Consider the following 27,280-nt stretch of genomic DNA (forward strand, 5'->3'; position numbering starts at 1 on the left):
AAGTAATATCTCTATGAAGCATTTATATAAATGTGCCATGTGCCTTAAATGATGAAAAATTTTAAACTTTAAATATGTAGAGCACTTCTTTAAATTATTTAAAGTGGGTCATTTTCCCTTCCCAAAACTTAAAGATTTAATCCTACCCTGAGGAGAAGTCTACTAAATGTGAGAGATCATAGTCACTATACTGTAGTTAGTGTTGCAATTTTTAAAGCAGCAACTGTGGATTCTTAACCATTTCCTTTATGTCCCTCAGAGATGAATCTTAATTTTGTAGCCATATTGGCTTCAAGTAATATACACAACTTGGGACATGTATAAAGCTTCAGATTTGACAGGGCTTATGTTTTTGGAGAGATTATCTGGTAGGTATACAAGCAAGCTTGGCTGTTAGGTTCCTTTACAGGTAATTAAACCTGGCATCTCAGAAGTTTTGGCAGATTTACAGTTTATCCTTATACCTGCATATATGTAGGAAACCTTAAATTTTTTAAATTGGATTTAATTGTTAAACTTAATAATATGTTAGGAAATTGAAAAGTAAAAAAGTAGGGAAAAAATGGGCACATCAGAAAAAAAAAACCCTTTTTTGTTTTGTTTTCTATGTGAGTCAGTGTGTGTGTTTATGTAGTTCTACAATTTTATATTTGGGGGAGAAAACATTTTGCTTTGTTTTTTCAAGTAAATTTATTTTATTTGTTCGTGTAGTTTTAGAGAGCCACCAAAACACAATCTTAAGGAAAATAATGTAAATTTAAAAATAGTATTCCAAATAAAAGAAAATGGATTTAGTACAATATCTTTCTTGACTCGGGTGCTTACTTATTTCTGGGAAACTTACAATTAAAATATATAACAGACTTCTTACTTGCTGCATGTGACCTTGGGCAAATTTACATAGCCTTGCTGTGCTTTACTTTGCTCATTTGTACACTGTAAAATGTACACTATACATTTGCGGGGGGGGGGATGTGAGTAAAGTGTAAAATAAAGGTATGAATAGTAGGTAAAGTGCTGGCTCATAAAAACTTTGTTATGACAGATGTTACTAGATGTCTATGTCCACATCATCAGCAAAGATTATGTGATTTAATTCTTCTGTATTTTCACAAAATATTTATATGAAGTAGTGGGGCACGTAGATAAATTGTACTGGACAAAACCAGGTTTTTTTTTTTTTTAAAGATTTTGTTTATTTATTTTTCAGAGAGATAGAGTACAGGCAGGCAGAGTGGCTGACAGAGGCAGAGGGAGAAGTAGGCTCCCTGCAGAGCATGGAGCTCTATGTTGGACTCCATCCCAGGACACTGGGATCATGACCTGAGCCGAAGTCAGCCACTTAACCGACTGAGCCACCCAGGCATCCCTGGACAAAGCCAGTTTTGAAAGAGTCCTGTATTCGTATTCCCAAAGACTTCTGTTTTTAGTTACATATTTATTAAATTGCTGCTCTGCGTACTGTGACTTCTCAGAGGCACATATTATGGGTTGAATTTTCGATGTCAACATATGTTCATCTTGGATTGAAATAGTGTTATCATTTCATAAAGTTAAATCTCCAAGTCCTCTCCATCATTTTTTTGATTAATGGTAAAAGCTTGTCTTTAACAAAATTAAGTGAATATTTTGCTTTAATTTCATGAAATTTTTCTATTTTTATTTTCTAAAATGTGATACATATACTTTGGTTATTTAAAAGTATGTTCACACATTCTTTGACATTCCTTCATTTAGAAGGTGGAGCCTAGTTACCCTGCTCTTGATTACAAGCCAGATTTAGTGACTTGCTTCTAACAAAAAGTATGACAATGACTGTGTGCTATTTATGAGGTTAGCTTATGAAAGGCATTGTTATTTCCACATTATTTTCTTTTGGAATGCCCATCAAGTCAACCACCATATCATGAGGACACTCAATCTGCCTATGGAAAGGCCCATATAGGGCGGAACTAAATCTTTCCCACCACCAACCAGCACCAAATGCTAGCCACATGAAAGAGCCAGCCCTATTCAAATCCTCAGATGATTGGAACTCTGGCCAACTTATTCACTGGAGCCTATTAGATATACCGAGCCAGAACTGTTCTGCTAAGCCACTCTCAAAATCCTGAACCATAAAAACTATGTAAGATTGTATTTCCACCATGTTTGGCATCCACAGGTAACTGATATACACAAAATACAAAATTTTAAATGGTCATAAGAGCGTATACTGAAGAGTACAGTGTTTTTTTTTTCGCCATACTCTACTTGCTCAGTGGAAGTCATTATGTGTGATTCCTATAACAAGTTTTTTGTACATGCTTCCAAAAATACTCTATTCCTTTATGTCTATGTGCATATCTATTAATGTATGTTATCTGCATACATTATACTATATACATAGTTTCATATCTTGGATTGTTTTTTTTTTTTTTGGCCATGTGTTGGAGATTGGTCTATACCATACAAAATAGATCTGGCTGATTCTTTTTAATGGCCATTCTGTGACAGCATTTTCATTTATCTAATGAATCCCCTGTGTTTGGATATTTAGGTGGCTCACAAAGACGCTTCAGTGAATATCTTAATATAGGTAACATTTTCTACTTGTGTAAGTATATCTTTATCATTTATTCTTAGAAATAGAATTGCTGACTCAAACAGCATTGATGTGATACATTTTTAGAGGTCGCCAGCTTTTTCCATGTAAAAATTTTATCAATTTTTATTTCTACCAGGACTAAGTGAACATTTTTAAAAAGATTTATTTATTTAATTAAGAGAGAGCAAGAGAGTGCATCTGAGCACAAGCTCAAGCGGTGGGGGGCGGGGAGAGAGAGAGAGAGAGAGAGAGGTAGACTCCCTGCTTAGCAGGGAGTGGGGTGGGGGCAGTGGTGGAGGGGTTGCTGGCTCTATCCTTGGACCCTGAGATCATGACCTGAGTGGAAATCAGGAGTCGGATGCTTAACCACCTGAGCTGCCCAGGTGCCCTGAATGCGCTTGTTTTAATACAGCCTTACTAATTCAGAATATTACTCAGAATCGTCTTTATCAATATGATGTGTGAAAAATAATATCCCATTGAAAGTTTATGTTTACATTTCGTGGATGAAATGCAGTACTTGGATGGAGTGGACTATTTTCCAAGAGAAATAAATTGCCAAAATTCACTCTAGAAAGAGATGAAAACTTTGAATGGAATAATGCCCATACAAGAAGTAGAGGAGGTTATCAAAGAACTTTCTCTCCACAAGAGTAATAGTTCTAGTTGACTTCATTAGGAAAATACACCAAACCTATGTGGGACAGATAATTCTGAGAAAATTCTAAATAATTTGGTAGCATAGGAGAAAAAAAGCTTTCAGGGTCTTTTTTTTTCAAGCTGGTCTCCCATCAATTCTGTAACACAGCATGGATAGCAGAAAGAAAAAAAAAGTGAGCATAAAACTCAGGGAAAATATAGATTAATTCTCTTTGTGACTATTGTAAAAATCTCAAAATATTTGGAAATAGAATCTAGTACCACATTAACAATAGTGACCAAGTTGGGAAGTAGGACTATTCTGGGAATGCAAGGATGGTTCAGTAATATAAAATCTATTATTTTGGTCACATACCAATAAAAAAAAGAATAATGGAATCTTTTCTGGAGATTGTAAAGCAGCATCTATTGATGATGATAGATACATGATTCTTTAACATGATAGATTATATTTCTCTCAATTCCAATGCCAGCATTATATTTTATAGATAAAATGGGAAAATAGATTTAGCACTATCATTGTTGATTATATGGTGGAAACCCCAGTGGAATAAAGTCAAGTTATAAACAGAAACTCAATAAATTAGCTAGATTTAAAATACAGTATCAAGGCACTAAAATTAGTAGACTATATATACAAACTATAAAACTCATTACAGTAGCAAACAAAAGATAAAATACTTTTGGACAGATATTATTATTATTATTATTATTATTAGCATTTATTTATCTACATAATCTCTACACCTAATGTGGGGCTCAAACTCATGACCCCCAGCTTAAGAGGTACATGCTCCACTGACTGAGCCAGCCAGGTGCTCCTGCATATTATTATGTTTATCTGTGTTGTCTATTATCTCTGCTCCCCCCAATTTGTGTTTCCTGTTTAAACTTTTTCTTGTCTCTTGTTTTTTTGTTTGTTTGTTTGTTTTCTCTGTGTAATTTTATATCTTGGTTATTTTGAGCTATAAGAATAATAACAGAAACATTACAGATTATATATTGCAATGAATTTGGAAATACTGTGCATTCATGTTGTACCTTAAATCAAAAAGTAACAAAATAAGTAACTTTTGGCTCTTGGCTAACTTTTAGTTTTTACAGATACAGGGAAGTGCGTAAAATTTGAATCTATATACCATGGTGTGTTTTAAAAATTTTGAATCATGCTTCTATCTTTGTAAAACACCGGTGATTTTTATTTCTCATAAATGTTGTACTCTTAAATAATTGGAGTGATAAGTGTTTATATAAGACATTTTACTTAAATTGAAAGCATGGCCAGAATGATTTAATTATGTTTCCCAGAAGAATAACAAAATAAGTATCAATGGCAATTTTATATTAACTTTAGCTTATATATATATATATTTCTGTTTCTTTAACTTCAAATCATTTATTACCATTAACTGGATCATGTTTCTTGTGTTTTGCTTTAATAGTAATTTTGCTAATGTAATATCACTATAATGCATTTAGTAATGTCATAACTCTATCAAGTTGATGCTCTCTTAAAAATTTCTGATAACAGTATAAGATGAGGGGTGTATAGTTACGAAAGACCCTAACATATTGTATATCTTTTTATTTAAGTACAAAGCATACTCATATTGTTCCTATCACCAGTATTTTTTTAAATGACATAGCACAAAGAACTGTATTATGGTGGGGAGACTATGAAAAGGTAAATTTATGGTTAGCTTCCAGATCTGCTCTAGAGTTTATTACCATCTGGTCTCTTTGGAGACTATTATAATTATTCATGGGAATGTTTTCAACACAAAAAAAGCATGATTTGTGTATTGGCAGAAAGTAAAAAATACCAGTGGTTAAAACCATATGTAGTTTTCTTAGAGTTAGGCAGGGGAAATGAACTGAAGAACTAATTGAGAATCATCAGTAGTGATGTGGTTTGTCTCAATTTTGTCAGAATCTATTCATAATGAACAAAATATTGCAAAACAAGAAAAGCTAATGGTAATATAAATACAATAATAACTTCATGTGGTCTGTTACTTTACCTTCATTTTAATCCATGAAATGTAAGATGGCCTCAGATAAATCTTGGTGTAAATTTCAGAAACAAAATGAGGAATATAAAACAAATTTTGAGAATTTTTAAAAATGAAAACAAAAACATTCATGTTAAAATAATTTTGGAGTTGAACACTGCAACAGTGCCTCTCTGAAAAGTATTTGTATGAATTTAATTGCAAACATTATTTTAAATAATTTTACGTGTCATGGACTAGTTTAAAATTTTTCTGAAGCTTGAGTGGATTTAATAGTAAAAGCATAAAAACAAATATCTTTCCACTTTTCCGTTCTAAGAGTTGGAGAGGTCTATAAAAAAGGAGATGACAAATCAAAAAATAGAAATCATCTATTTTTATTCAGCTGTTTTAAAACAAAAATGCCTGGTGGGCTGGGAATATACAGGAAATTTAAATTTGTGATTGAGAATAAGAAATGCATTTGTGGTTTAAAAAAGAAATACCAGCATGTCACATTAAAGTTATGATATCCACAGTATTGTGCAGTTAGCAGGAAAATGTATTACATCAGGGGGTATGTTGCACTTTAGAGAGCTAGTGTGGGGCTGCTGAATGAAGAGAATAACTCCATAGAAGGCATGAACATCAATAATCCAGTCAGAGAGGAAGAATTTTGCTGTCTCTCATGTAACATAAAACAGATGTTACGTTCTATTAAAAACGTTCTTAACTAAAATGAATGTTTAGATTACTGGTCAATAGGAGAAACATGAACAATGGCAATTTAATGATTTTAAAATTTATTCTGTTTGTCAGTTAATATTGGTGATAGGGAGGGTGAAGGGAAGCTTGCCAAATGTTATTGTATTTTGGATGTCTTAATTTAGAAAGTTGAAAAGCAATAGTAAACTATATTACTATTTTATTTATTTTGTTTTGCAAATTCAAGCTATATCTTTCTCAAGAATTGTAAAAACAAGAGATTTAGAAACTGAGTCCAGATTCAATAACTTTGAATAAGTGGTTTAAATATATCTAAAAGTATCATCAATTAACTTTAAATGAATGTTGGAAACATTAAGCAGTTGGCAGTTGAAAGTAGACATATAGAAGGGGCTGCATGAGGATGTTAACCTGAAGTCCTAAGTATCTTTTCTTTTCTCTTTTTAAGATTTACCTTTTTTCCAGTATTTTTTTCCATTAAAAAATTTTTAGGTATAATTTATATACAGTTAAATTGACCTTTTTAGTGCACAGTTCGATAACATTATGACACATGCACACAATCACGTAACCACCACCAGATATAAGATATGGAATAGTTCCATCCCCATAGAATTTCCCCATGCCCTTTTGTTGTCAACCCCTCCCCCACCTCAGCTCCTGGCAACCGCTATGTTTTTGTTGGTAGAGATAGTGCTCCTTGGTTGGTGTGCCAAGACTAAGGCTCTAACTGTTCTTTTCCTTGGAGATTCCTGAGCATTGTTTATACAGCTGGTGGACTTAAGATATGAGGTAACTGACTTCATTACTGTTTGCTATAAAATTGGTGGATTCCCCAGGCTTGATGTTCCTCACTCGCGGGTGCAAACCCACTGCATACATAGCATGTATTTGAACCATATTATCTCACCTCCATAGGATGTGGGGGAAAGGGTAAATTGGTACAAATATGCTTGTATTCTTATATTTTTCCATGAATAATAAAGTCTTTTGTGTTTGACCCAGGAGTGAGTCTTATGCCTTCTGCTTCATCTATGAATTTAGTAACCGACTTTTTTGTTAACCCTTTAAACAGGGTAAAATCAAATCCCATATCTCATATTTTTCCATCCCTATGGTTCTCCCTTTTTCAGTTTCATGTAGAGGAACCCAGCTCTTGGCCAAAAACTTTCATGTGATTTTTCAGGCCCAATTAGAGGCATTTACAAAGGTTTTACGTAGCCGGTTTTAGTGGGAAAGCCAGGCGCAAAGCCAGCTCATTGCAGTTTCTGAAGGCGGTTTTAGTCAAGGATTTGTCCCCCACTAGCCAGCTGTGTTCTTCCACATACCTGCATTCCTAGCCCTGCATCTTCATTTGGGGGCCTCTTTATCTGGGCCTTTTAGAGTGGCCTGTCTCAGATGCCTCTGTCACCAGCTTCTTCCTGAGGAAGTGAGGGCGACTTTGAAGACCCCTTTCTCTGCTGTAACTTAGTACTCAGGACTCTTCTACTCCTAGCTCTTTCCCCTCTACCTTCCATGGGACTCAGGATCATAAAGCTGCAAGAGCCTTTTACCAGGGTCTCTCTGGACAAAGAAACAACCCCCACATCTATGCTGATATACCTAATCCTTGGCCAGTATGCTGGCCCTTGAGGGAAGATGGAAGTGGACAGCTCGCACTTCCTCTGGTTTAGCCTCTTACTGCATCATAGTAAGTGATACATTTAGTCTTGTGTAAATGGACTCAGTAATAACGTAATCCAGCAGTTCAGCTCTCTCTCCAGCTCATTGGAGTTCTTGACATAGATGAATGGAATCATACAGTGTATAGCTTTTGAATCTGGCTTCCTTCAGTCGGCATAAGTGCATCTGAGAGTCATCCATTTTGTTGTTTATCAGTAATTTATTTCTTTTACAGCTGACTAGTATTCCGTCGTATAGATGTGCTGCAGTTTCTATATTCATCCCCGGTAGAGGAATATTGGGAATGTTTTTATTTTTGGTGATTATGAATAAAGCTGCTATAAACATTTGTGTGTAAGTTTTTATGTTAACCTCATGTTATTTATTTTCGTTATTACTGAATTTTGAGAGTTCTTTATATATTCTGAATACATGTCTTTCATCAGATATGTAATTTGCAAATACTTTCTCCCATCTGTTCTTATCTTTTCATTTTCTGAATAGTGTCTTTCAATGAGTAAAAATTCTTACCAGTTTATCAGTTTGGTTTTTATTGATTATGCTTTTATGTGATAGTTTGCCTAATGTAAGGTCAGAAAGATTTTATCCTGTATTTTCTAATAAAAATTTTATTGTTTTACCTTTTATATTTAAGTCTCTGATCCATTTTGAGTTAATATTTGTGTAAGATAAGATATGAATCAAGGTTCCTTTTTGTCTCCTTCTTTGGCATATGGATATCCTGTTGTTCTAGTCCATACCCTTTCCTGAAGTTTTTTAAAAAATGTGGGTTTTTTTGAAGATTTTGTTTATTTATTTGAGAGAAAGAGAGAGCGATCACAAGTAGGCAGAGAGTCAGGCAGAGAGAGGGGGAAGCAGGCTCCCCGCCGAGCAGAGAGCCCCATGCGGGGCTCCATCCCAGGACCCTGAGATCATGACCCAGGCCGAAGGCAGAGACCCAACCCACTGAGCCACCCAGGCGCCCCTTAAAAATTGTTTTAATTGCCTTTGTGCTTTTCCCAAAAATGAATTATATGATTGTATTTCTGTTGCCCTGAAGTCTGTTCTGTCGAACTATGTGTTTATTCTTTCTCCAATACCATGCTGTACTGATTACTGCAGTTTCATAGTAACCCTTGATGTATTTGTGATTTTTTTGTTTTTTTTGTTTCTATCATCATGTTAAAATGAGTATGGAAGTTGAAGTTATTACATTTTACAGGTTGAAAATGTCTTTTATTTATAGTTATATAAATTTATACTTGTTGGATTTTGATATAATGTACATGTTAGAAAATGTTTTTTCAGTATGCAGAGGAAAGTGCTGTTAACTTAGTTGAAGGGGATTCTGAAATAATAGGACTAACTAATAAGGAAAAGTAAATAGATAATGAAAGGAAAGCTTATATATCTTATCATCACTTTTTTTTTTCACTTTCTGTTTTAATATTTATTTGTATTTTTTTTTAAATTTTATTTATTATTTGACAGACAGAGATCACAAGTAGGCTGAGAGACAGGCAAGGGGTGGGAAGCAGGCTCCCCACTGAGCAGAGAGCCTGATGGAGGGCATGATCCCAGGACCCTGGGATCATGACCTGAGCTGAAGGCAGAGACTTTAACCCACTGAACCACCCAGGCGCCCCTAATATTTATTTTTAAAGGAGACTTATTTTGTTGTGGTGAGTGCTTTGATATTTATAGGTTTTTCCAGCAACATAACCTTGGACACAGAGTTTAGAACAAATGGTCTTTCTATATGAGAGAAATAGGTAACACTGGCAGGGGTGGCAGGGAGGTGATTCAGGGAAGACAATACAACTAATAACAAATAATTAAGCCAGATACCATGATAGGTTGCTGGAGCTTTAGCTTTGGGGAAATTCTGAGAAAAATCAGTGTCAAAATTGCTTTTCAAAATGAACCAATAGAAGTGTGAATATATTTCCTGTTAATGGTTGTTGACTGCAGTTGGAGAATTGTTCATCTGTCTAGTGTTCAGGTGGTCATAGCAGCTTTCACCAGTTCAGGAGAAAAGCTCTTAGGCATAAACAGGAAGATACTGGCTGTTAGAAGTAACGGGAACAAGGGAAAATGGGTAGGTCCAAAAGATAGGGGAAGGGCACTGACAGCATTAAAGTCATACCCTTATGACTTTTAAGTGCCCTTCCTGGATTATTATGACAAATAAGTATAATCATATCGTCCTTGTAATGATATTTTCTAGATAAATTAGATTAAATTTTCTATACTTATGCTTGTCTCTACTTTTTATTCACAGAGCTTCATTAACTTTATGTATATTAATCCCTGTTATCATACTATTTGATTACCTGGGAGAGCTTCCTAACTGAACATTGAGAGATACTATTTTATTTTCCTTCTTCAGATCATACACACACACACACACACACACACACACACACACATATTTTATATATTTGACAGACAGAGATGACAAGTAGGCAGAGAAGCAGGCAGAGAGAGAGGAGGAAGCAGGCTCCCTGCTGAGCAGAGAGCCCGATGTGGGGCTCGATCCCAGGACCCTGAGATCATGCCCTGAGCCAAAGGCAGAGGCTTTAACCCACTGAGCCACCCAGGCACCCCAGATCATATATTTTAAATGTTAAATGATTAGGATATCTAAGATGGCAGATAAGCATGTAAAATGTTTTCAATATCTTTAGACATCAGAAAAGTAAAAATTGAAAGTACACGAAATCCTTGCATATATATTTGAATAGCTAAAAATTAAAAAATGCTCACAATAACATGTGCTGGTGAGAATGTGGAATGACTGAATCTCTCATACACTGCTGATGGGAATATAGAATAACGTAGCCACTCTGAGGAACAGTTTGGCATTTCTTATAAAATTAAACATACATTCCATATGACTCAGAATTCTTGAGTACTTATCATAGAGAAATGAAAACTTATGTTCACACAAAAAACTTGATACACAAATATTTATAGCAGCTTTACTTGTAATTCTTCCAAATTAGAAACAATCCAAATAACCTTCAACAGGTGAATGGATAAACAAACTGTGATGTCTCTATACAACAGAATACTGCTCAGCTTTAAAAAGGAGTAACAGTGATACAGACAACAATTTGCATGGGTATTAAGGGCATCACACTGGGTTTAAAAATAAAAAGATCTGAGAGGTTGCATTTTGCATGGTTTCAAGATACAATGTTCTTAAAATTTAAAACATATATCTAGTTTTAGCAAACAGAACCATGGTTGCCAGAAGGTAGGAGTGAAGGGGAAAGGAAGATAGTGTGAATATAAAGTTGTTGCACAAGGAGTCTTCTTGGTGGTAATGGAACAGTTCTATATTGATTGTGGTGGTGGTGGTTTCACAAATCTATACAGCTGATGAGATTTCATAGACTGTAAATACACTCACACAAGCAAGAATGCATATAAAATCTAGTGAAATCTGGATGGATTTAGTAATTTGCTACTATACCAATGTCAGGTTCCTGGATTTGAAAATGGACTGTGGTTATGTAATATGTTATAATTACAGCAGGCTGGGAGAAGGTAACATGGGAGCCTTCTTACTATTTTTATAATTTGTTGTGAATCTAAAATTAGTATGTAGTCATTGAGTAAGTCCCATTTATTCATATAATTTGCATCTTATGTCTAAGCTAATTCTATCTCTATGACAGAATAATCTCCTGATGTGTATCTTTTCATTTTTTCAATACAAAGCAAGGGATTAAAAGACTACAGAACTTGGGGCGCCTGGGTGGCTCAGTGGGTTAAAGCCTCTGCCTTCGGCTCAGGTCATGATCCCAGGGTCCTGGGATCGAGCCCCGCATCGGGCTCTCTGCTCAGCGGGGAGCCTGCTTCCTCCTCTCTCTCTGCCTCTCTGCCTATTGTGATCTCTGTCAAATAAATAAATAAAATCTTAAAAAAAAAAAAAAAAGACTACAGAACTAATTGCATGAAAATAAGTTTTGTGAGCTATTTCTCCTTTGTTTATTTTTTACCTTCTTCCCAAAATTTCAGGATTGCGAATGTAAATAAAATAGTTTTATTTTCAAAATGATCTACTTTATAGACAAAACTAGAGGGGCCCTTATGATTTCTTCAGAATTCTGTGCTATGAACTGAAACATTTGGTGGTCACCTATCTCATTGGCATAAACATAAAATCCTCTGCCTATAAAATTATTTTCCTTCATTTGACAAGTTTGTACCCATTTAATGTGTCTCAAGCTTAAACATCATTTTCTCATGGAGTTCTTACCTTTGATACTCCTCTTCAAATCTTTGCTCAGTGCCATTCATACGCTCCTATACGAGGCTGCATTCATTTTACACATGTACGGAAAGACCAAATAATAGGCAAGTTAATCACCTAGCTGAAACAGTGGCATTCGGTGTAAAACTCCAGAATACATCCTAAATCTTAAATGAACAAATAAATTATTCAAAACATGAGACCACCTGACCCATTCTAGTGATATTTAACAGAGATATATTTGTAACTGGTGGAAGAAGAATCACTCCCTAGGTGCGAGATCAATTGCTGTTCATTTTATTCACCTGAAGATAAATCACTTTCACAGATTTTGCAGACTTCTCCTTTTCCTGAAAAAAATGATTTATTAAAGTGGAAGTTTCTTTATTATATCAGTGCTGCCTTACTCTTCCCTTTATAATACTTCTATATTGAAAGAAGCCAGAGGCCAACAGTAGTCTTGTCTGTTCTGTTCTTTATTTCATTGTTATTTTAAAACCCATTGATGAAATTCTTTTCCATTTTGAAGGACCAGTTTTCTTCTACATATGAGAGAATTTTAAATATTTGAATTGATATTAATGCATTCTATTACTATAAATTGTCTATACTTTGATTTTAAAAATACCTACTGATTTATATTCATTTAGCATAATTTTAGGATTCATCTCTACTGACCAGAGAAATAGTGTTTTGGGGGGACTTGTGAGGGTAAGGAAATGTTGTAGAATACTGGTTAAAAAGCTAAGAAGTATTTTTAATGTTTTACCATGTATGTACATTTTGCATTGTTTATACAATTATATGAGAAAAAGTCACCTGTTTCCCTATATTCCTATATACTATTTGATAGTTTGAGTAATGTTGACAGTTTTCATTTCTGCACCTAGTGACTTTTCATCTTAAAATATTTTCTAAATCTGATTTCAGATCATATACTCTGATTTCTAGTTTGGGAACTCTTAATGTTATTATTCAAAACAGTAAGCAATACATGTTTTGTGAAAATGAGGGGTTAGTACTGTTTGCTTTGATAAAGTGAATAGACATTTGCACTCTTCTGGGAATTTTCAGATATGTAGTTTTTAATGTATATATATCATCCCAGTATATAGATTGACAGATTAGGGGATCAGAACAGAGTGAAGAAATAAACATGAGTAGAAATGGAAATTCAGTAGAAGTATATAAAAACTGGCAACCGGTGTAGGAAAACTAAGGCATTGGTATTTGGGGAGAATTATTTTCTACTCAATGTGCTTTCTTGCTGTTTTAATCATTTTTATAATGTGCTGTGTATTACCAATTTAAATAAATACTTAATTTTGGAAAGCTAAAATGGCTAGCATATTTATGTAGTAGCAGTTTGTTTAATCAATATTTACTTATTGTCAATTTGCAGACTTTAATTGTACTGATAATAGTACAATATGTATAACATTGAACAGTGCCTTTCAAATACTTGTAAAGAAAACACAAAACTTCCCTAACAAATATTTCTTAGTGATTGTTAAGATTAACTCTTGGTCATTCGGTAAGTTCTATTTATCACAGACTTTGCATCTTATAGCTAAGCTAATTCAAATATATATTCTTATCCTTTATGTCAGAGATTTCAAGCGAGACAATTTTATGCCTGCCCTTACTCCTGAACACTTGTCCTCACTTTGTTGTGCTATATATAACCTTGTGACATCAAAAGATGTATACTTCTCCTTGATAGTGTACTACCAAGGTATATTCAGTGATGTCCTGGATTTGTTTCTTTAACATTTAAATTAATTTTTACTGTGATATCACCAATATTTCTTAAACTTGCCATAGTCTATTTTCAACAGATTTTTTTAATTTAATTTTTTTCAGTATTCCAAAATTCATTGTTTATGCGCCACACCCAGTGCTCCATGTAATACATGCCCTCCATAACACCTACACCAGGCTCACCCAACCCCCTACACCCCTCCTCTCCAAAACCCTCACTTTGTTTCTCAGAGTCCACAGTGTCTCATGGTTTGTCTCCCCCTCTGATTTCCCCCATTTTTATAATCATTACCCTGTTTCTTGCTCTCTCTGTTTTTGTTCGTTTGTTTTCTTTTGCTTTCTACTTATGGCTTAGCTTTTTATGTTTGGACGTCCTCAATCCAAACTCCACCATGTGTTGGCTCTCATGTATTTGCTTACATAATACAAGTAACTATTCTTGGAGTTTTGTGTATTTATTTGGCTGTCATTGTATTGAAAATTGTTTTGACAGTTGTTCATTTATGAACTTTCTTAGAGCAGAAATATGCATTGCAAGAGCAGCATGCTCAGGCTTGTGCTGTTGTGGATAATTGTTGGCTATATGTGTGTTTTCAAATGTTTAAAGATTTGAAAAATGTAAAGCATATACTTAACACAAATGTCACCATTCCTTGGTAACTTCTATAAACTCCCTTCCCCTTAAGGAAATTAAGCTGCTGTTTCGGGTAGGAAAAAGAGTTTCTAACGTAGGTCTTTCATAAAAACGAAGCAGCATAGCACAGTTTTTCCAAAAATAGAGAATACTCTGCTTCTTTCCATTTTGGCTTTTGAAAAGTTTCATAGAAACAGTCCACTTTCTGATACTGGGAGAAACTTGTGCATCTTTTTCTGTCCTTTTACTTTTAGTCCATTTATAACCTTTAATTTAAAGTATGTCTTCTGTAGACATTAATATATGTCTTTATTTTTAAGATTTATTTATTTATTTGAGAGAGAGGGAGAGAGTGTGGGTGCAAGCAGGGGAAGGGCAGAGAGAAAGAAGGAGAGAGAGAATCTCCAGCTGACTCCCCTCTGAACACAGAACGCGACCCAGGGTAGAGATCACCATGACCCCTGTGACCACCACCCAACCAGAAACCAAGAGTCGAATGCTCAATCAACTGAGCCACCCAGGCACCATACTTGTCTTTTAGATATAGTTATCATAACTCTTGATATGACAGTGTGAAATTTATCCCTTTATATTATTTGCATGAAGTCAGTTTGCTCTTTCATAAAACATCTTCTACTCTGTATATAAAACACAGCTTGTTTTTTTACTAAGGCCTTTGAAAAAAAATTTGAATAAGCTTTAGTTTCATTGCATTTAAAAATTCCTGTTATCGAATACGTCAAAAGTTCATGTTTATTCCCCTTATTTTCATGTCATGGTGCAGATCACAAAAACAAAAATAGTTATTTGGAGTTTCATGAATGCTAGATTTTAATCTTACTAGGTAGTGGTTGTATATTTTACAAGGTTATCTTCTGTCATGGAGATACAAGTATTATAACATTTTAATTAAATTTATGTTTCATTTCATCTTTCTCTGATAGATTAAATTTTTGTATTGAAAGTTTATTACCATTTTGAACTGTATGCCACTAATGATATTGATAAGTCATTTATAGTTACAATAAAATTATAATATGGGTGGGCCTCATCTGTCATTGATTAATTAGCTTATAATTAATTTAAAGTAGTCTTAATTTTTAATGGTTTTCAGTTTCTAATCAATCTGACTTGAAACAATATTTTTTATATTTTGGGTTTTTTGCCTTAAAAAAATCTCTTAAATGTGGAAAGAAAACACTAAAATTACTCAAATGCAAAGTTAAAAGTATTCTGTAATGTAAAAAAAAAGAAACAATCTTGTTTTTGAATGTTCAGTTTGATTTTGTGTATAAAAGTTCTTTAGGGATTTAAAAAATGCTTTTCTGAAATTTTTTTTAAAAAGGCATAAAACAGAAATAAAGCTTTAAAAATGCTCTAAATCCTTTTGCATTAAAAAAAGGTTTTCATTTTTTAAAAAAAACATCACTTAAAAACAGTACTTACAATATGTATTCAACGAATTGGTGTATGGATTATAATATAAGCAACTAATTCTCTGGCTTTACTTAGTCTCTCTACTGATTACTACTATTGAGTAAGAAGTTTCATATGGGAGTAGGAAAAAGTGAACTCATCATTCCCCTGAGCATCTGGAATAAGTTCCTGCCAGAAACAAGATAGTAATTTTTATCTTTTTATCAGTATACTGCCCTGAAGTGAATCACATGCACACACTCATTGATTCTCACAGAAAGATTCCAGTGTTTGTGTGATTTCTTTTGCTGGAAAAATTGCATGTCTTTGACTCCTACACAGGTCCTTTATAAGTAATAAAAATTTCCCCATCACACAGATCCTTCAACCTTAACATTTTAAAATAATTATCCATGAAGTCCTTGAATATTATTATATTATTATTGTTATTAAAATATTTGTTGTTTTGAATGAATATTACCTCTGAATACTGGTAACGTAAAAACATGAAGTTTACTTCAACTCTTCTGTGGCTCTTGTAAACCTCTTGGATGATAGAAAGAGTCATGACAAGTAACAGGTATGGTGGGAGCTCCCAAGATAGAAGGTCTTCTCCATACTCTGTCATCAGGTAGGTAAGTGATCCAGGGGAAGTGCTTCAGCTTCTTTAATCTATTAATTATTTTAGTCTTGATTACTGAGGCTCATTATGGTTCCAAAATTTCATGACATCTCTCCATTTTTAAATGATATTGTTTTTTGTTAATCTACGTAAAAAACCCATATTGGATTCAAAGGGAAAGTTCTATTAGCACTTAAATTAAATTTGAGTTGCTAGATATCTTATTGCTTCTCACTTTACACTCACTGCTTTCACTGTGTGTGATGATTATTTAAGCCATATGCACTTAATGCATGAAGCGTAAGTAGAGGACTGTGGTAAATTACCAGAACTTCATTATAAGTATTTATCCACTCTGTGGATTTGGTTGTACTATGGTCAAATTTTTTCAAATTTTATATGCATGTCTTGAGAGTTTGTTACTTGGCCAGACTCAACGTGACTAGATACTGTGATAAGTAAGGCTAAGTGTTCAAGCCCAGTTTTTCCTGACTAAATTTATTTCTGCAAGTTCAACCTTTTCATCATTTCACTTTTTAGAATTATTAACAAAGTATATATATATACATATATACATGTATATATATATATCAGCTTTTTAAAAACTTCTCTGTCACTTGGAGGAATAATAAAATGATCCAAAAAGGAAGGACAACATGTTAGGTAATATATAAAGTATATACTTAGTCCTATGCAATCAAGAGTTAATTGATAGTGTTTGTGGACTAGGCTTAATTTTGTTTTATTATAAGTCCCTTCAGGGTAGTGGTTATCTAATGTGGCTTTTCTCTTCTTTCATGCTTAGTATATTGCTAGAAGTGTAGAGTGTGGGGCCAGATAAGTTGGGGAAGATTTACAGATAGAATTTTCAGAAGCTGAACAGAAAAACATACTGTCCTTAGAAGGTTTTTTTAATATTCAAATTTTTCATTAAGATATTTAGCTCTGCTCATTCAGGCCCATCTTTTTTTTTTTTTTTTCTATTACAATTTACTTCCTTCTACCTTGTCTTCAGTTCAGACTGGACAATGGGTCTCTATTCCTTCTAATTTTCATTATGTTTAAAACTGAGGTTTCCTCAATTTTAGTTTATTAACAGTCATATGTTGGTAAATATGAGGTACTATTTATAAATTTCCAATTCTTTGTTTATAGAATTACTCATTTATCTTATCATATAACTAAATACATATGTCTGCCAATCCACACTAAGAAATGCAGTTTACATCACTTCTGAGGATGCCTCTGTGCATATATTTAACTGAAAATTTTCATTAGTAATTTCTACCCTTAGTACATTGCAAGGCACTTTGGTTTTTTATTCTATTCTATTAGATATAAAAATGATGGTTGTGACCCATTTCATTATCATCCATCATTAGTGCATTGCATACTATTGCCTGAAAACCACTGAAAGATGTTGATTAGCATAAATGGATGAATCTTCTCCACCTTTTTCACATAGTAGGTATTATTGGGTTATTTTATAAAATACTCATTTCCTAGGATAGTTTATATCTTGTTATAAATATTGGGGTTTTCATATTTTTAAATTTTTTGTATCAGGTGAATCAAGAATTCTCCTGTTCAGTACATCTTTAGCAAGACTATTTCAAGTCTTTCTTTAAAAAAAAAAAAATAGATTTTATTATTTACTAGTCAGAGAGAGGGAGAGAGAAAGCATGCATAAGCAGGGGGCGTGGCAGACAGAGGGAGAAGTAGGCTTCCTGCTGAGCAAGGAGTCTGATGTGGAACTCAATCCCAGGACCCTGGGATCATGACCTGAGCTGAAGGGAGACGCTTAACCAATTGAGCCACCCAGTTGTTCCCTGTTTCAGGTCTTTCTGTCTCAAATAGTTCTTCTATATGTTATTCACTTCATTAGGCACCTTCCATCTAAACCTTATAATACTCATATAATTTCATTGCATCTGTTATTCTCCCCATTTAGAGATAGAAAACTGAGTGTTGGGAAATAGCTCAAAGATTTTTCACGTGCCTGAACAGTCTCTAAGCAAAGGCATTTACATTGCCAGTGTTTTATATAAGGAGAAATTCCTGGATAGTCAAACTAGCAACATGTCCTTCCTTGGAGACATCCCAAAATTAAAAATAAAAGACCTTACCTTTCCCTTCCTTTAGGAGATTTGCTTATATACTAGAGTAATGAGTAATCTTTCTTTATGGAGCAGAGTTGGAGCCTTCAGATCAGAGTTTCTTAGTTTTAGGATTACTCTTCTGTGCTGTTCTTTGCTGCATGTGCCAGTAATATCCAGCCTTCACTGCATTGCCCCGTGAGGATTGGAACTCAGGGAAATAGCACTAAGTTATTGCTCTGGCTGCTGTTTTTGCCATGAGCAATAAATTGTCTCTGATCCAGAGGTCTCATGTCCTTATGTCACTGAGTACGTGTGTGTGTGTGTGTGTGTGTGTGTGTGTGTGTGTGTGTGTAGAGAAAAAGAGAAAGAAACAGGCAGACACTGGCTAATTTTTAATGTAAATAGGATTGAATATCAGAACGTTGATGGTTTCTGAATTAATACTTGTTTATAGGAAGTGCACAGTTGCATTGTTAGTAAGAGGCAGAACCATAGGGGTGCCTGGGTGACTCAGTGGGTTAAGCCGCTGCCTTTGGCTCAGGTCATGATCCTCAGGGTCCTGGGATTGAGCCCTATATCAGGCTCTCTGCTCAGTGGGGAGCCTGCTTCCCACTCTCTTTCTGCCTTTCTCTCTGCCTCGTTGTAATACACACCTCTCTCTCTCTCTCTGTCAAGTAAATAAATAAATAAATAAATAAATAAAGCAGAACTGTAGTTTGGCCTTAAGCATTACATAGGTGGATAACATAAGTAGAAAATATAGTGTTAATGACTACAAGTTGGCATAAGCAGATATAATAAATTTTTTCTTTCACATTTGCACATTATGATCTATGACTGAATATTTTTCTCTCCAACCCTGTATGTTAAGCTAAAAGAAGGTGGTAGACTGATATTGGGATATTTAGGGATGAAATTCTATTTGTATGGATAGAATATTATATATATATGTACATATATTTCATAATACATTGAAAAATAAGTATAATCACCTTTAATAATAATTCATTAAAAGAATCTACTTCATGCCCAGAGAATAAAAATAATTCTAGAATTTTTGAAGTTAACATAGTTCTAAGTAGAATTATAATGCAAACTAAAAAACTGGACTTAACTTATCATTTATTTATGACAAAAACTAAATCTATCTCATAATTGTGACAGATGCAAAATTAGAGTATATCTATATTACTTGTTATGAAATTGCCTCATATCCATAAAAATTGATTTCAAATGACACGATTTTTGTAATCCTTTGGGTATTATTTATTAATGCTGCATTTTAAGGAGTAACTCATAATGTAAGTTGACTTTGTGGAACATTTAAGGGAAATTCCTTCATTTAGCATTAACATAGGTTTCTATGTGATGTATAGAACAGTTGATCTAACATTAACATCAATGTCTAATACAAATTTGTTCATTTATTTCAAATTTTTATACATAGGAGAATATAAAATAGTTTATGCAAAAGCATATGGATTAGTTCCTTAATGTAGTTTTATATTAAAAACCCCTTCATACCCTTTTAAATGTGTATGTAATTTGCATTACATATATTTCATAGTAAGAGATAAGAAACAAACTAAGCCTTTCATTCCCAGAGGTAGGAATTCTTTATCCTGTGTTTGGCTGCATGAGAAAGATGAAGGTATTCTTGTTTTATATAAGCTATCATCAACAGACATCTATTACAGATACTACACCTTTACATACCATTCACAAATAGAGTGACATTTCCTGAAGTATACCTAGAACTGTCTGACATGGATAATTATGGAAAAAAATAACAACATACAAAATTTGTAAATATTGACTAGTTACTTAGGATATTCTGAATCATAGTTATTCCAAATTGCGTATCATGCCAGAAGAAATCAAGATAATAACAGATTTAAGTGATGGATAGAAACTTGCATAAAATCATGCTGTTCGTACACAGAGAGAATAACCCAGTTTTTCAAATGAAATTGGGACCTCGACTTTTTTCAATTCTTTTGTTTGCTTTTAGTCACCTTTCTTTCTTATTTTCTTCAGAATTTATTTGAATAATTTATTCCTTTCTTCAGGCCCCTGCCCAATCTCCGATCCCTTTATCAGGAGACAACTTCTCAACTTCTCCTACTAAGCAGTCATTTTAGCCATTAAAAAGTGTTCTCATTGTCTGAACCCTCTGTGCTTAAAATGCAGTAAGTTATTTTTTAGTCTTCATACTAAATATTCAGTACCTTTTGAAATTTTGAAAATAAATATTTTTAGTATTTATAATAGAACATTTCCACTTAGCAGTTCTTCATACCCTAATACATAATATGGAATGGGTATAATTTTCTTTGTTGATTAACTGTTATTGTTTAATGCTGAAGTAATTGCTGGTATGTTTTCTCTGTTGTTCTCTTTTTTAAAAAATACCTTTTGCTTTCTAGTTAGTACTTTAAGAACATTTACCAAGTTAATGTGTCAGTTACGAAACATATATGATTGTTCTTGAAAAAAGAAAAAAAATTTCAAATGACAGTGTTTTGGGCAGTAAAACTTTTTCTTTGAAAGTGAAGGGATACTGGATTACAATCAGCATTTTTAGATATTTCATATGTAGAGAACCAATTAAAATTATAAGGTTGATATAAATATCAGTGTGCTATGAAACTTCACACTTTATATGTTCATGTCCCCAAACTGGAGTGTCTTAAGAAGCATGAAGAGCTCTCCAAATAAGTTTATGTATTGCTTTTCTGGTTATATTCTGTAGATTTTTTAAAATAATAATTCTGCAAGAAAGGCAAAGAAAATTTGCTTTGTAAATAGTGAAACCTGCAAATGCATTTTATGTTCTGTGACACTGTATATTGTATCTAGGTGGTAAGCTATAATCATTATTATAATATGCATTCAGAAAATATAAGCCAAAAGGTAAAATGATTGCTGTTCTGTAAATATGAAGTTTTAAGCATTAGTTGAAATCTAAAACAGTCAATGGATGCTTTAAAAATTTGCCTATAACCTTTACAGTTGAATTTTTGTTTAAGATTTTATTTATTTATTTAACAGACAGAGATCCCAAATAGGCAGAGAGACAGGCAGAGAGAGAGAGGAGGAGGCAGACTCCCTGCTGAGCAGAGAGCCCGACGTGGGGCTTGATCCCAGGACCCTGAGACCATGACCCTAGCCAAAGGCAGCGGCCCAACCCACTGAGCCACCCAGGCGCCCCTACAGCTGAGTTTTTAAACTGTGGTTCATGTATTATCAGTTGGAATGGAGGTCAGTTTATGGACCTTTGGAGGCCCATAAATCCATTAAAATCATAATTTTTTAATATGTGATTTTTTTTTGGAGGATACTTAACTTTTATCATTTTCTCAAAAAATTCCAGACTTCAAAAATGGTTTAAAACCACTGATTTAAAGTCATTGATAAAGACCACAGGGGGTCTCACTATATATACAGTTAATCCTCATTATTTGTAGATACTGTATTTTCAAGTTCACCTGCTCAGTAAAAATTTACTTGCAAACCCAAAATCAGTACTCAGGGCACTTCTGCAGTCATTCACAGATAAATAGAGCACCAAAAAGAAAAAAAGAAAGAAATCAAGTGATGTGCACATTATCATGACAGGTAACACTTTGCCTTCTTGTTTCATTGTACTATAGAACAAGTATCCTTTGCGTGGTGTATTTAGTGCCATTTTTTTTCATGTTTATGCTTTTTTTTGGTGATTTTATTATTTAAAAAGACCACCAAGCATAGTACTGAAATGCAGTCTAGTGTTCTTAGGTGCTAGAGGGCTGTTAGGTGCCTTAGAGAAAAATTTGTTAGACATGCTTAGTTCTGGCATGTGCTTTTGATCGTGCATTCAGTGTTAACAAATCAAATATTGATATGTGTGTGCATACCCTCATACACAGCTCTCTATATAGCTTTTTATATGTATGTATATAAATATAAATAAAACAATATCTCTTTAAACAAAAAGACACAAAAAACATAGTTATATAGTGATATTAACTTTTTGACAAAGAATGTAAGGAAGGCATGGCAGAACCTTAACCCTGTATTTCCACTAGGAGCAACTGTTCTGTATTCACAAATTAAAGCTGAGGAGGCTAAATTATATTGACCTTTTGAAGTCTTTTTTTTTTTTTTTTAATTTAACCAATCCCACATCAAATCACAACTTCTTGTTCACACCGTGTATTCCATTTGGAACATTAATTATGCCCAAATAATCAAATGATCAGCAATGAGTATTCTCTTCATTTCAGGTCAGTCTTGAAAGATCATTGCCATCATTTCACTGAAGTCTTTCTATTTAAACTTAATATTCCTTGATTTACTTTTTTGTGAACATTTCATGACGTTAAATCAGGCTATGCATCATTCATCTCTTAACATCTCACATCACATGCTTCTAACATAACCATGATAACTGCTATTGATTTAAGTGGATTCATATTTATACTTTTTAGCTCTGCCAGAATTCATTGGTTTGCTTCAGATTTCTACCTGAAATGTTCTTACTGTTCACCATATATTGGAATATAATACCATATTTTGCTATAGGATTTTGGTAACGATATTTACAGTGAGTTCCTTGCTAATTTATTAATAGATAAAGAGTTAGAAACAGATCTTTAATAATTATGAACTGTATATTTGCATACTTGACTACATTCAGTGAATCAAATTATTCAGCACTAAAGGAATTTGAAGCTCCCTCTTTCTGACAAACAGAGTAATAAATACTGGATTTATCCTCCCACCTGAAATAATAAAAGAAAAGCAATAGGGTGATGTCTGTAGATGCATAAAAAGCCTTTGACAAAATCTAACATTGATGCCTCATAAAAATCACTCTACACACTTGGAATATTGGGGAACCTCCATCCCTATAGATAACATCTATGAAGAACTAATGATAACATTGTATTTGTTGTTGAAAGGCTGAATGTGTTCCCACTAAGGTTAGGAACAAGACAAGAATGTCTGCTTTTACAAACACTTCTATTTAACATTGTAGTGGATGGAGGTTCTAGCCAGAGTCCTTAAGCAATAAAAAGAAAAGCATTTAGATTAGGAAAGCAGAAGTAAATCTGTCATTATTCACCAATGATATGATCATCTATGCACATTACCCTATAGAATCTACAAAAAGGCCCTAGAGCTAATAATTGAGTTTCGCACATTTACAGAATTCAAGATCAGTATTTTCAATTGACTGTATTTGTCTTTAGTAATAAAAAATTTGAGATTTAGCAAAAAGCAGTGTTTACCATAGCATCTATAATATAGGGACAAATCTGACAAAAAAAATATATGAGACTTGTATACTTAAAACTATAAAACATTACTGAATGAAATTAAGTGGACAGATTTCTAAAATACATAACCAGTAGAATGATCCATAAAAGAAAAAACTGATTGATTGTATATTGGGTATATACCTAGGTCAAAACTTACATAATTTTATATCTTAAATTTGTACAAATAGGTTTCCATCATTTAAGCATCTGTAAAGCTATTAGAACAAATGAATAAACAAACAAACAGAAAAGCTAAGGGAATTTGTGACCATGTTACACTGAATAGGTTGTCTGAAGTCAACTCAATTTTTATTCAGAAGATAAACCACTAAAAATGACTGAATAACACTGAACTAAAGTTAATGAGTGTAGTATAGATTATTCAATATCAAGTAGCATTATTTCTTTGAAAATCAGATCTAGCTTAAGTATTCATAGGCTTGACCAACTTCATTACTTGTTAAAATACATTTGCCTACCACAATACTTATATTAGCACTCCAAAATCTGAGCAATTATCTTTTGAACTTTTTTCTTCAGTTTCTTCTGATAAACAATTGGTTCAATAGATTATGGTTAGAAATGAGTTTGGGATATGCAGGTTTAGGATAGAAAGTATCTAAGAATTAAAGATTATATGTAGTAATGTTGAGGTATTTTAAAAATATTCTTGCAATTTGTATTGTGGAGATGTGGTAAACTGTTAGTTTCAGCATAGCTTTATTGATCACCTAGTACATTTTTAATCATAATATTTCCTTTTCAAACAATGCATTATAATGAAAAATTCACAATGAAATGTGTTCATTAGCAGTTACATATTTGTGGTTTGGAAAAAATGTAAAATCAATTATGTTTATGTATTAGAAAAATCATAATCTAAAGTTCGCTGCCCCACCTACACCAAAAGATAAAGTCAATTCCCATCAACTTTCTAAAGTGGTTTAGATTTTTAACATATGAATTTTAAATGATGTGTATTTATTGTTTACTTATATTCAGGAAAAACTGGGAGGTTTAGCCATAATGCTGGCATATCCATTGATAATCAATGTATGAAAGTGATTGTTTTTTGGAAGGGAGAATTTATACATTTAATTAGTTATATGCTTTATTTTGTACATGTGTTGGCTCTCAAAGAATTTTCATTGTGTACCAATTATTTCTTAGAAATGAATTATCTTGGAATTGAAATATTCTAATTTTTATGGACCTTACAAAGTAGTTTTCTCTGAATATTAAACTTTTTTGTGTGTCTATTAATAACTTGTCATTTTTGATACTGATTGACTCCTGGGGGCCCACATAGTGTTTATAGCTGTTAAAAGTGAACTAAATGAAGACTTAAAATTTTTGAAGTAATAGTTGCCTGTGTTTTTTACTATATTTTTTTGTTACTTAGTGCCTCAATGATCACTTGTTATTCTTATTTAAATCCTATTACTGTCTAATAAATGAGACATTTATGATAATCAGTACTTATTTTAATAAAAATTCCACTCATATTTTCACATCAGTTATAGTCTCAGTCATTGTTTTTTCTTATTCTCCTCAGAACAGTGACTTTATATTAAATCTCAGCATGATTTTTACATGTACTTCAGATCCTTCCATGCTGAGTTAGTAGGCATTTATTGAATGCTTAATATTTCTTTATAGCATTGGTTTAGAGTAAGTTTCTTGAATTTTAAAGAATTTCTAATCTCTGATTTTATTTTTTGAAGAAGTAAAACTTTTATGATTAACTCTGTATTACTTCCAGTTCAAGTTAATAATAGTAGACATTATTTGAAAAACTAGGAAAAAACTCATGTAAAATGACAGTCCTGCTCTAATATACCCTTCCCAAGATAATTTAACATTTCTTCTTCAGCAATCTTTTTTTTTTTTTAATTGTGTTACTTATTTGGGTCCAGCAGAAGCTGGATAAGAGGTACATTGTAATAATTTTTATATCTTTATAGTCTAAAGATGTTTAAGTGAATTTGAATTTAATCATGACTCATGTAGGTATCTAGCAAGGATTCCCAAGCTGGAAAGATAAGGAATAATCTAACTGGTGGTGGCCTGACTTCATTGTTGTAGCCCAGTAATCATCCTAATTTCAGAGTTTGTTGAACTTGGTTCTTTTTTAGCCCCACTCTATCATATCTTCATGTTGTACATCATTATCCCTTATACTTCTATGTATGAAATCTAAAGTTCTAATATTCTGCTATGTAACTAAAGCTTCTCATCCTTTGTAATCTTTCCCTGACTTTTCTCTTATAGTTTCAGCTTTTTGGTTATGTAAATTCTCCTACCCCTTGTACCTCTGAGTTTCACTGCCTTCAGATAATGCCATTCCACTGCACTTGGATAATGCACCTGACCTCACTTAAATTTTTCTCTCAATTTTTGTCAGTCCTTTTATTTTACAATGCTTATCCACCAATTCTAGATCAGTCCAACTTACCATCCACCACTCTTGCTCCTTGGATATTGAGACTATTAGGTGAAAATCATAATATTATACTGGTGGGTCCTTTTACAGATTCTTGGTCTTCAAACCCTTACTTAGATCATCCTGTAACATTTTTGAAAATTGTAGATTTCTTTCTAGAAATTCTTTTGAAAATTAGTATGTCTTATATAATTTTAAGTAAATACTTTATTATTCATCCACTTGAAGGATACTCATTTCTAAAACAGGAATACATTCTAGGAAGTTGAGGAATGTAATTGATAGGTGAAAACACTATTTTGTTTTACACTACTTGCAAATAGAAATGTGTTCTTTTATTTATCACCTGAGATGAGTAGAACAAACTATGTGAAAGAAAATCTGCAATAAACATACTACTTTATGACACAGAAGTGTTTTATGATATGCAGGTTAAGCACTTCAAAATGTGAAAGCAAGTCCATGATTTTTTTTTTTTAATATTTTATTTATTTACTTGACAGAGAGAGATCACAGGTAGGCAGAGAGGCAGGCAGAGAGAGAGAGAGAGAGAGAGGAAAGCAGACTCTCTGCTCAGCAGAGAGCCCCATGCGGGACTCGATCCCAGGACCCTGGGATCATGACCCGAGCCGAAGGCAGCGGCTTAACCCACTGAGCCACCCAGGCGCCCCGCAAGTCCATGATTTTGATAATACTCATTATGTAACATGATGATAGTAGGGTAAGCTTTGTAAAAGGTGTATGGGAATTCTCTGTATTCTGCAACTTTTCTCTAGGCATAATATTATAAGTAAAACGTAAAAAAAAGTCTGTTTTAAAAATAAACTTGTTATTTAGAATAGTTTTGGAAACATTTCAAAAGTAGTATAAGAGAGTTCCCATGTAATTCTTACCTAATTTCCCCCTTGATGTTAGTTAATTAATTAAAAAATCATTTTCAGAGCACCTATAATAGCTGAATACATTTAGTAAATTATTCATTCTTTTTTTTTTTTTAAGATTTTATTTATTCATTTGACAGAGAGATCACAAGTAGGCAGAGAGGCAGGCAGAGAGAGAGAGAGGAGGAAGCAGGCTCCCCGCGGAACAGAGAACCCGATGCGGGACTCGATCCC

At 33.3% G+C, this 27,280-nt stretch overlaps 1 protein-coding gene and 1 non-coding gene across 3 annotated transcripts in view; one reads left to right on the forward strand and one right to left on the reverse strand.

Annotated features, from left to right (window-relative positions):
• ADK (adenosine kinase) overlaps positions 1-27,280 on the forward strand; it is a 538,857-nt gene that overhangs the window by 199,768 nt on the left and 311,809 nt on the right. The gene's annotated exons all lie outside the window — the stretch shown is intronic.
• On the reverse strand, positions 22,651-22,719 carry LOC116573818. The gene has a single exon (XR_004279024.1). It is a non-coding gene; the product is annotated as a small nucleolar RNA SNORD2 (small nucleolar RNA).

The sequence above is a fragment of the Mustela erminea genome, chromosome 14 (genome assembly GCF_009829155.1).
Source record: "Mustela erminea isolate mMusErm1 chromosome 14, mMusErm1.Pri, whole genome shotgun sequence".
Lineage (NCBI taxonomy): Eukaryota > Metazoa > Chordata > Mammalia > Carnivora > Mustelidae > Mustela > Mustela erminea.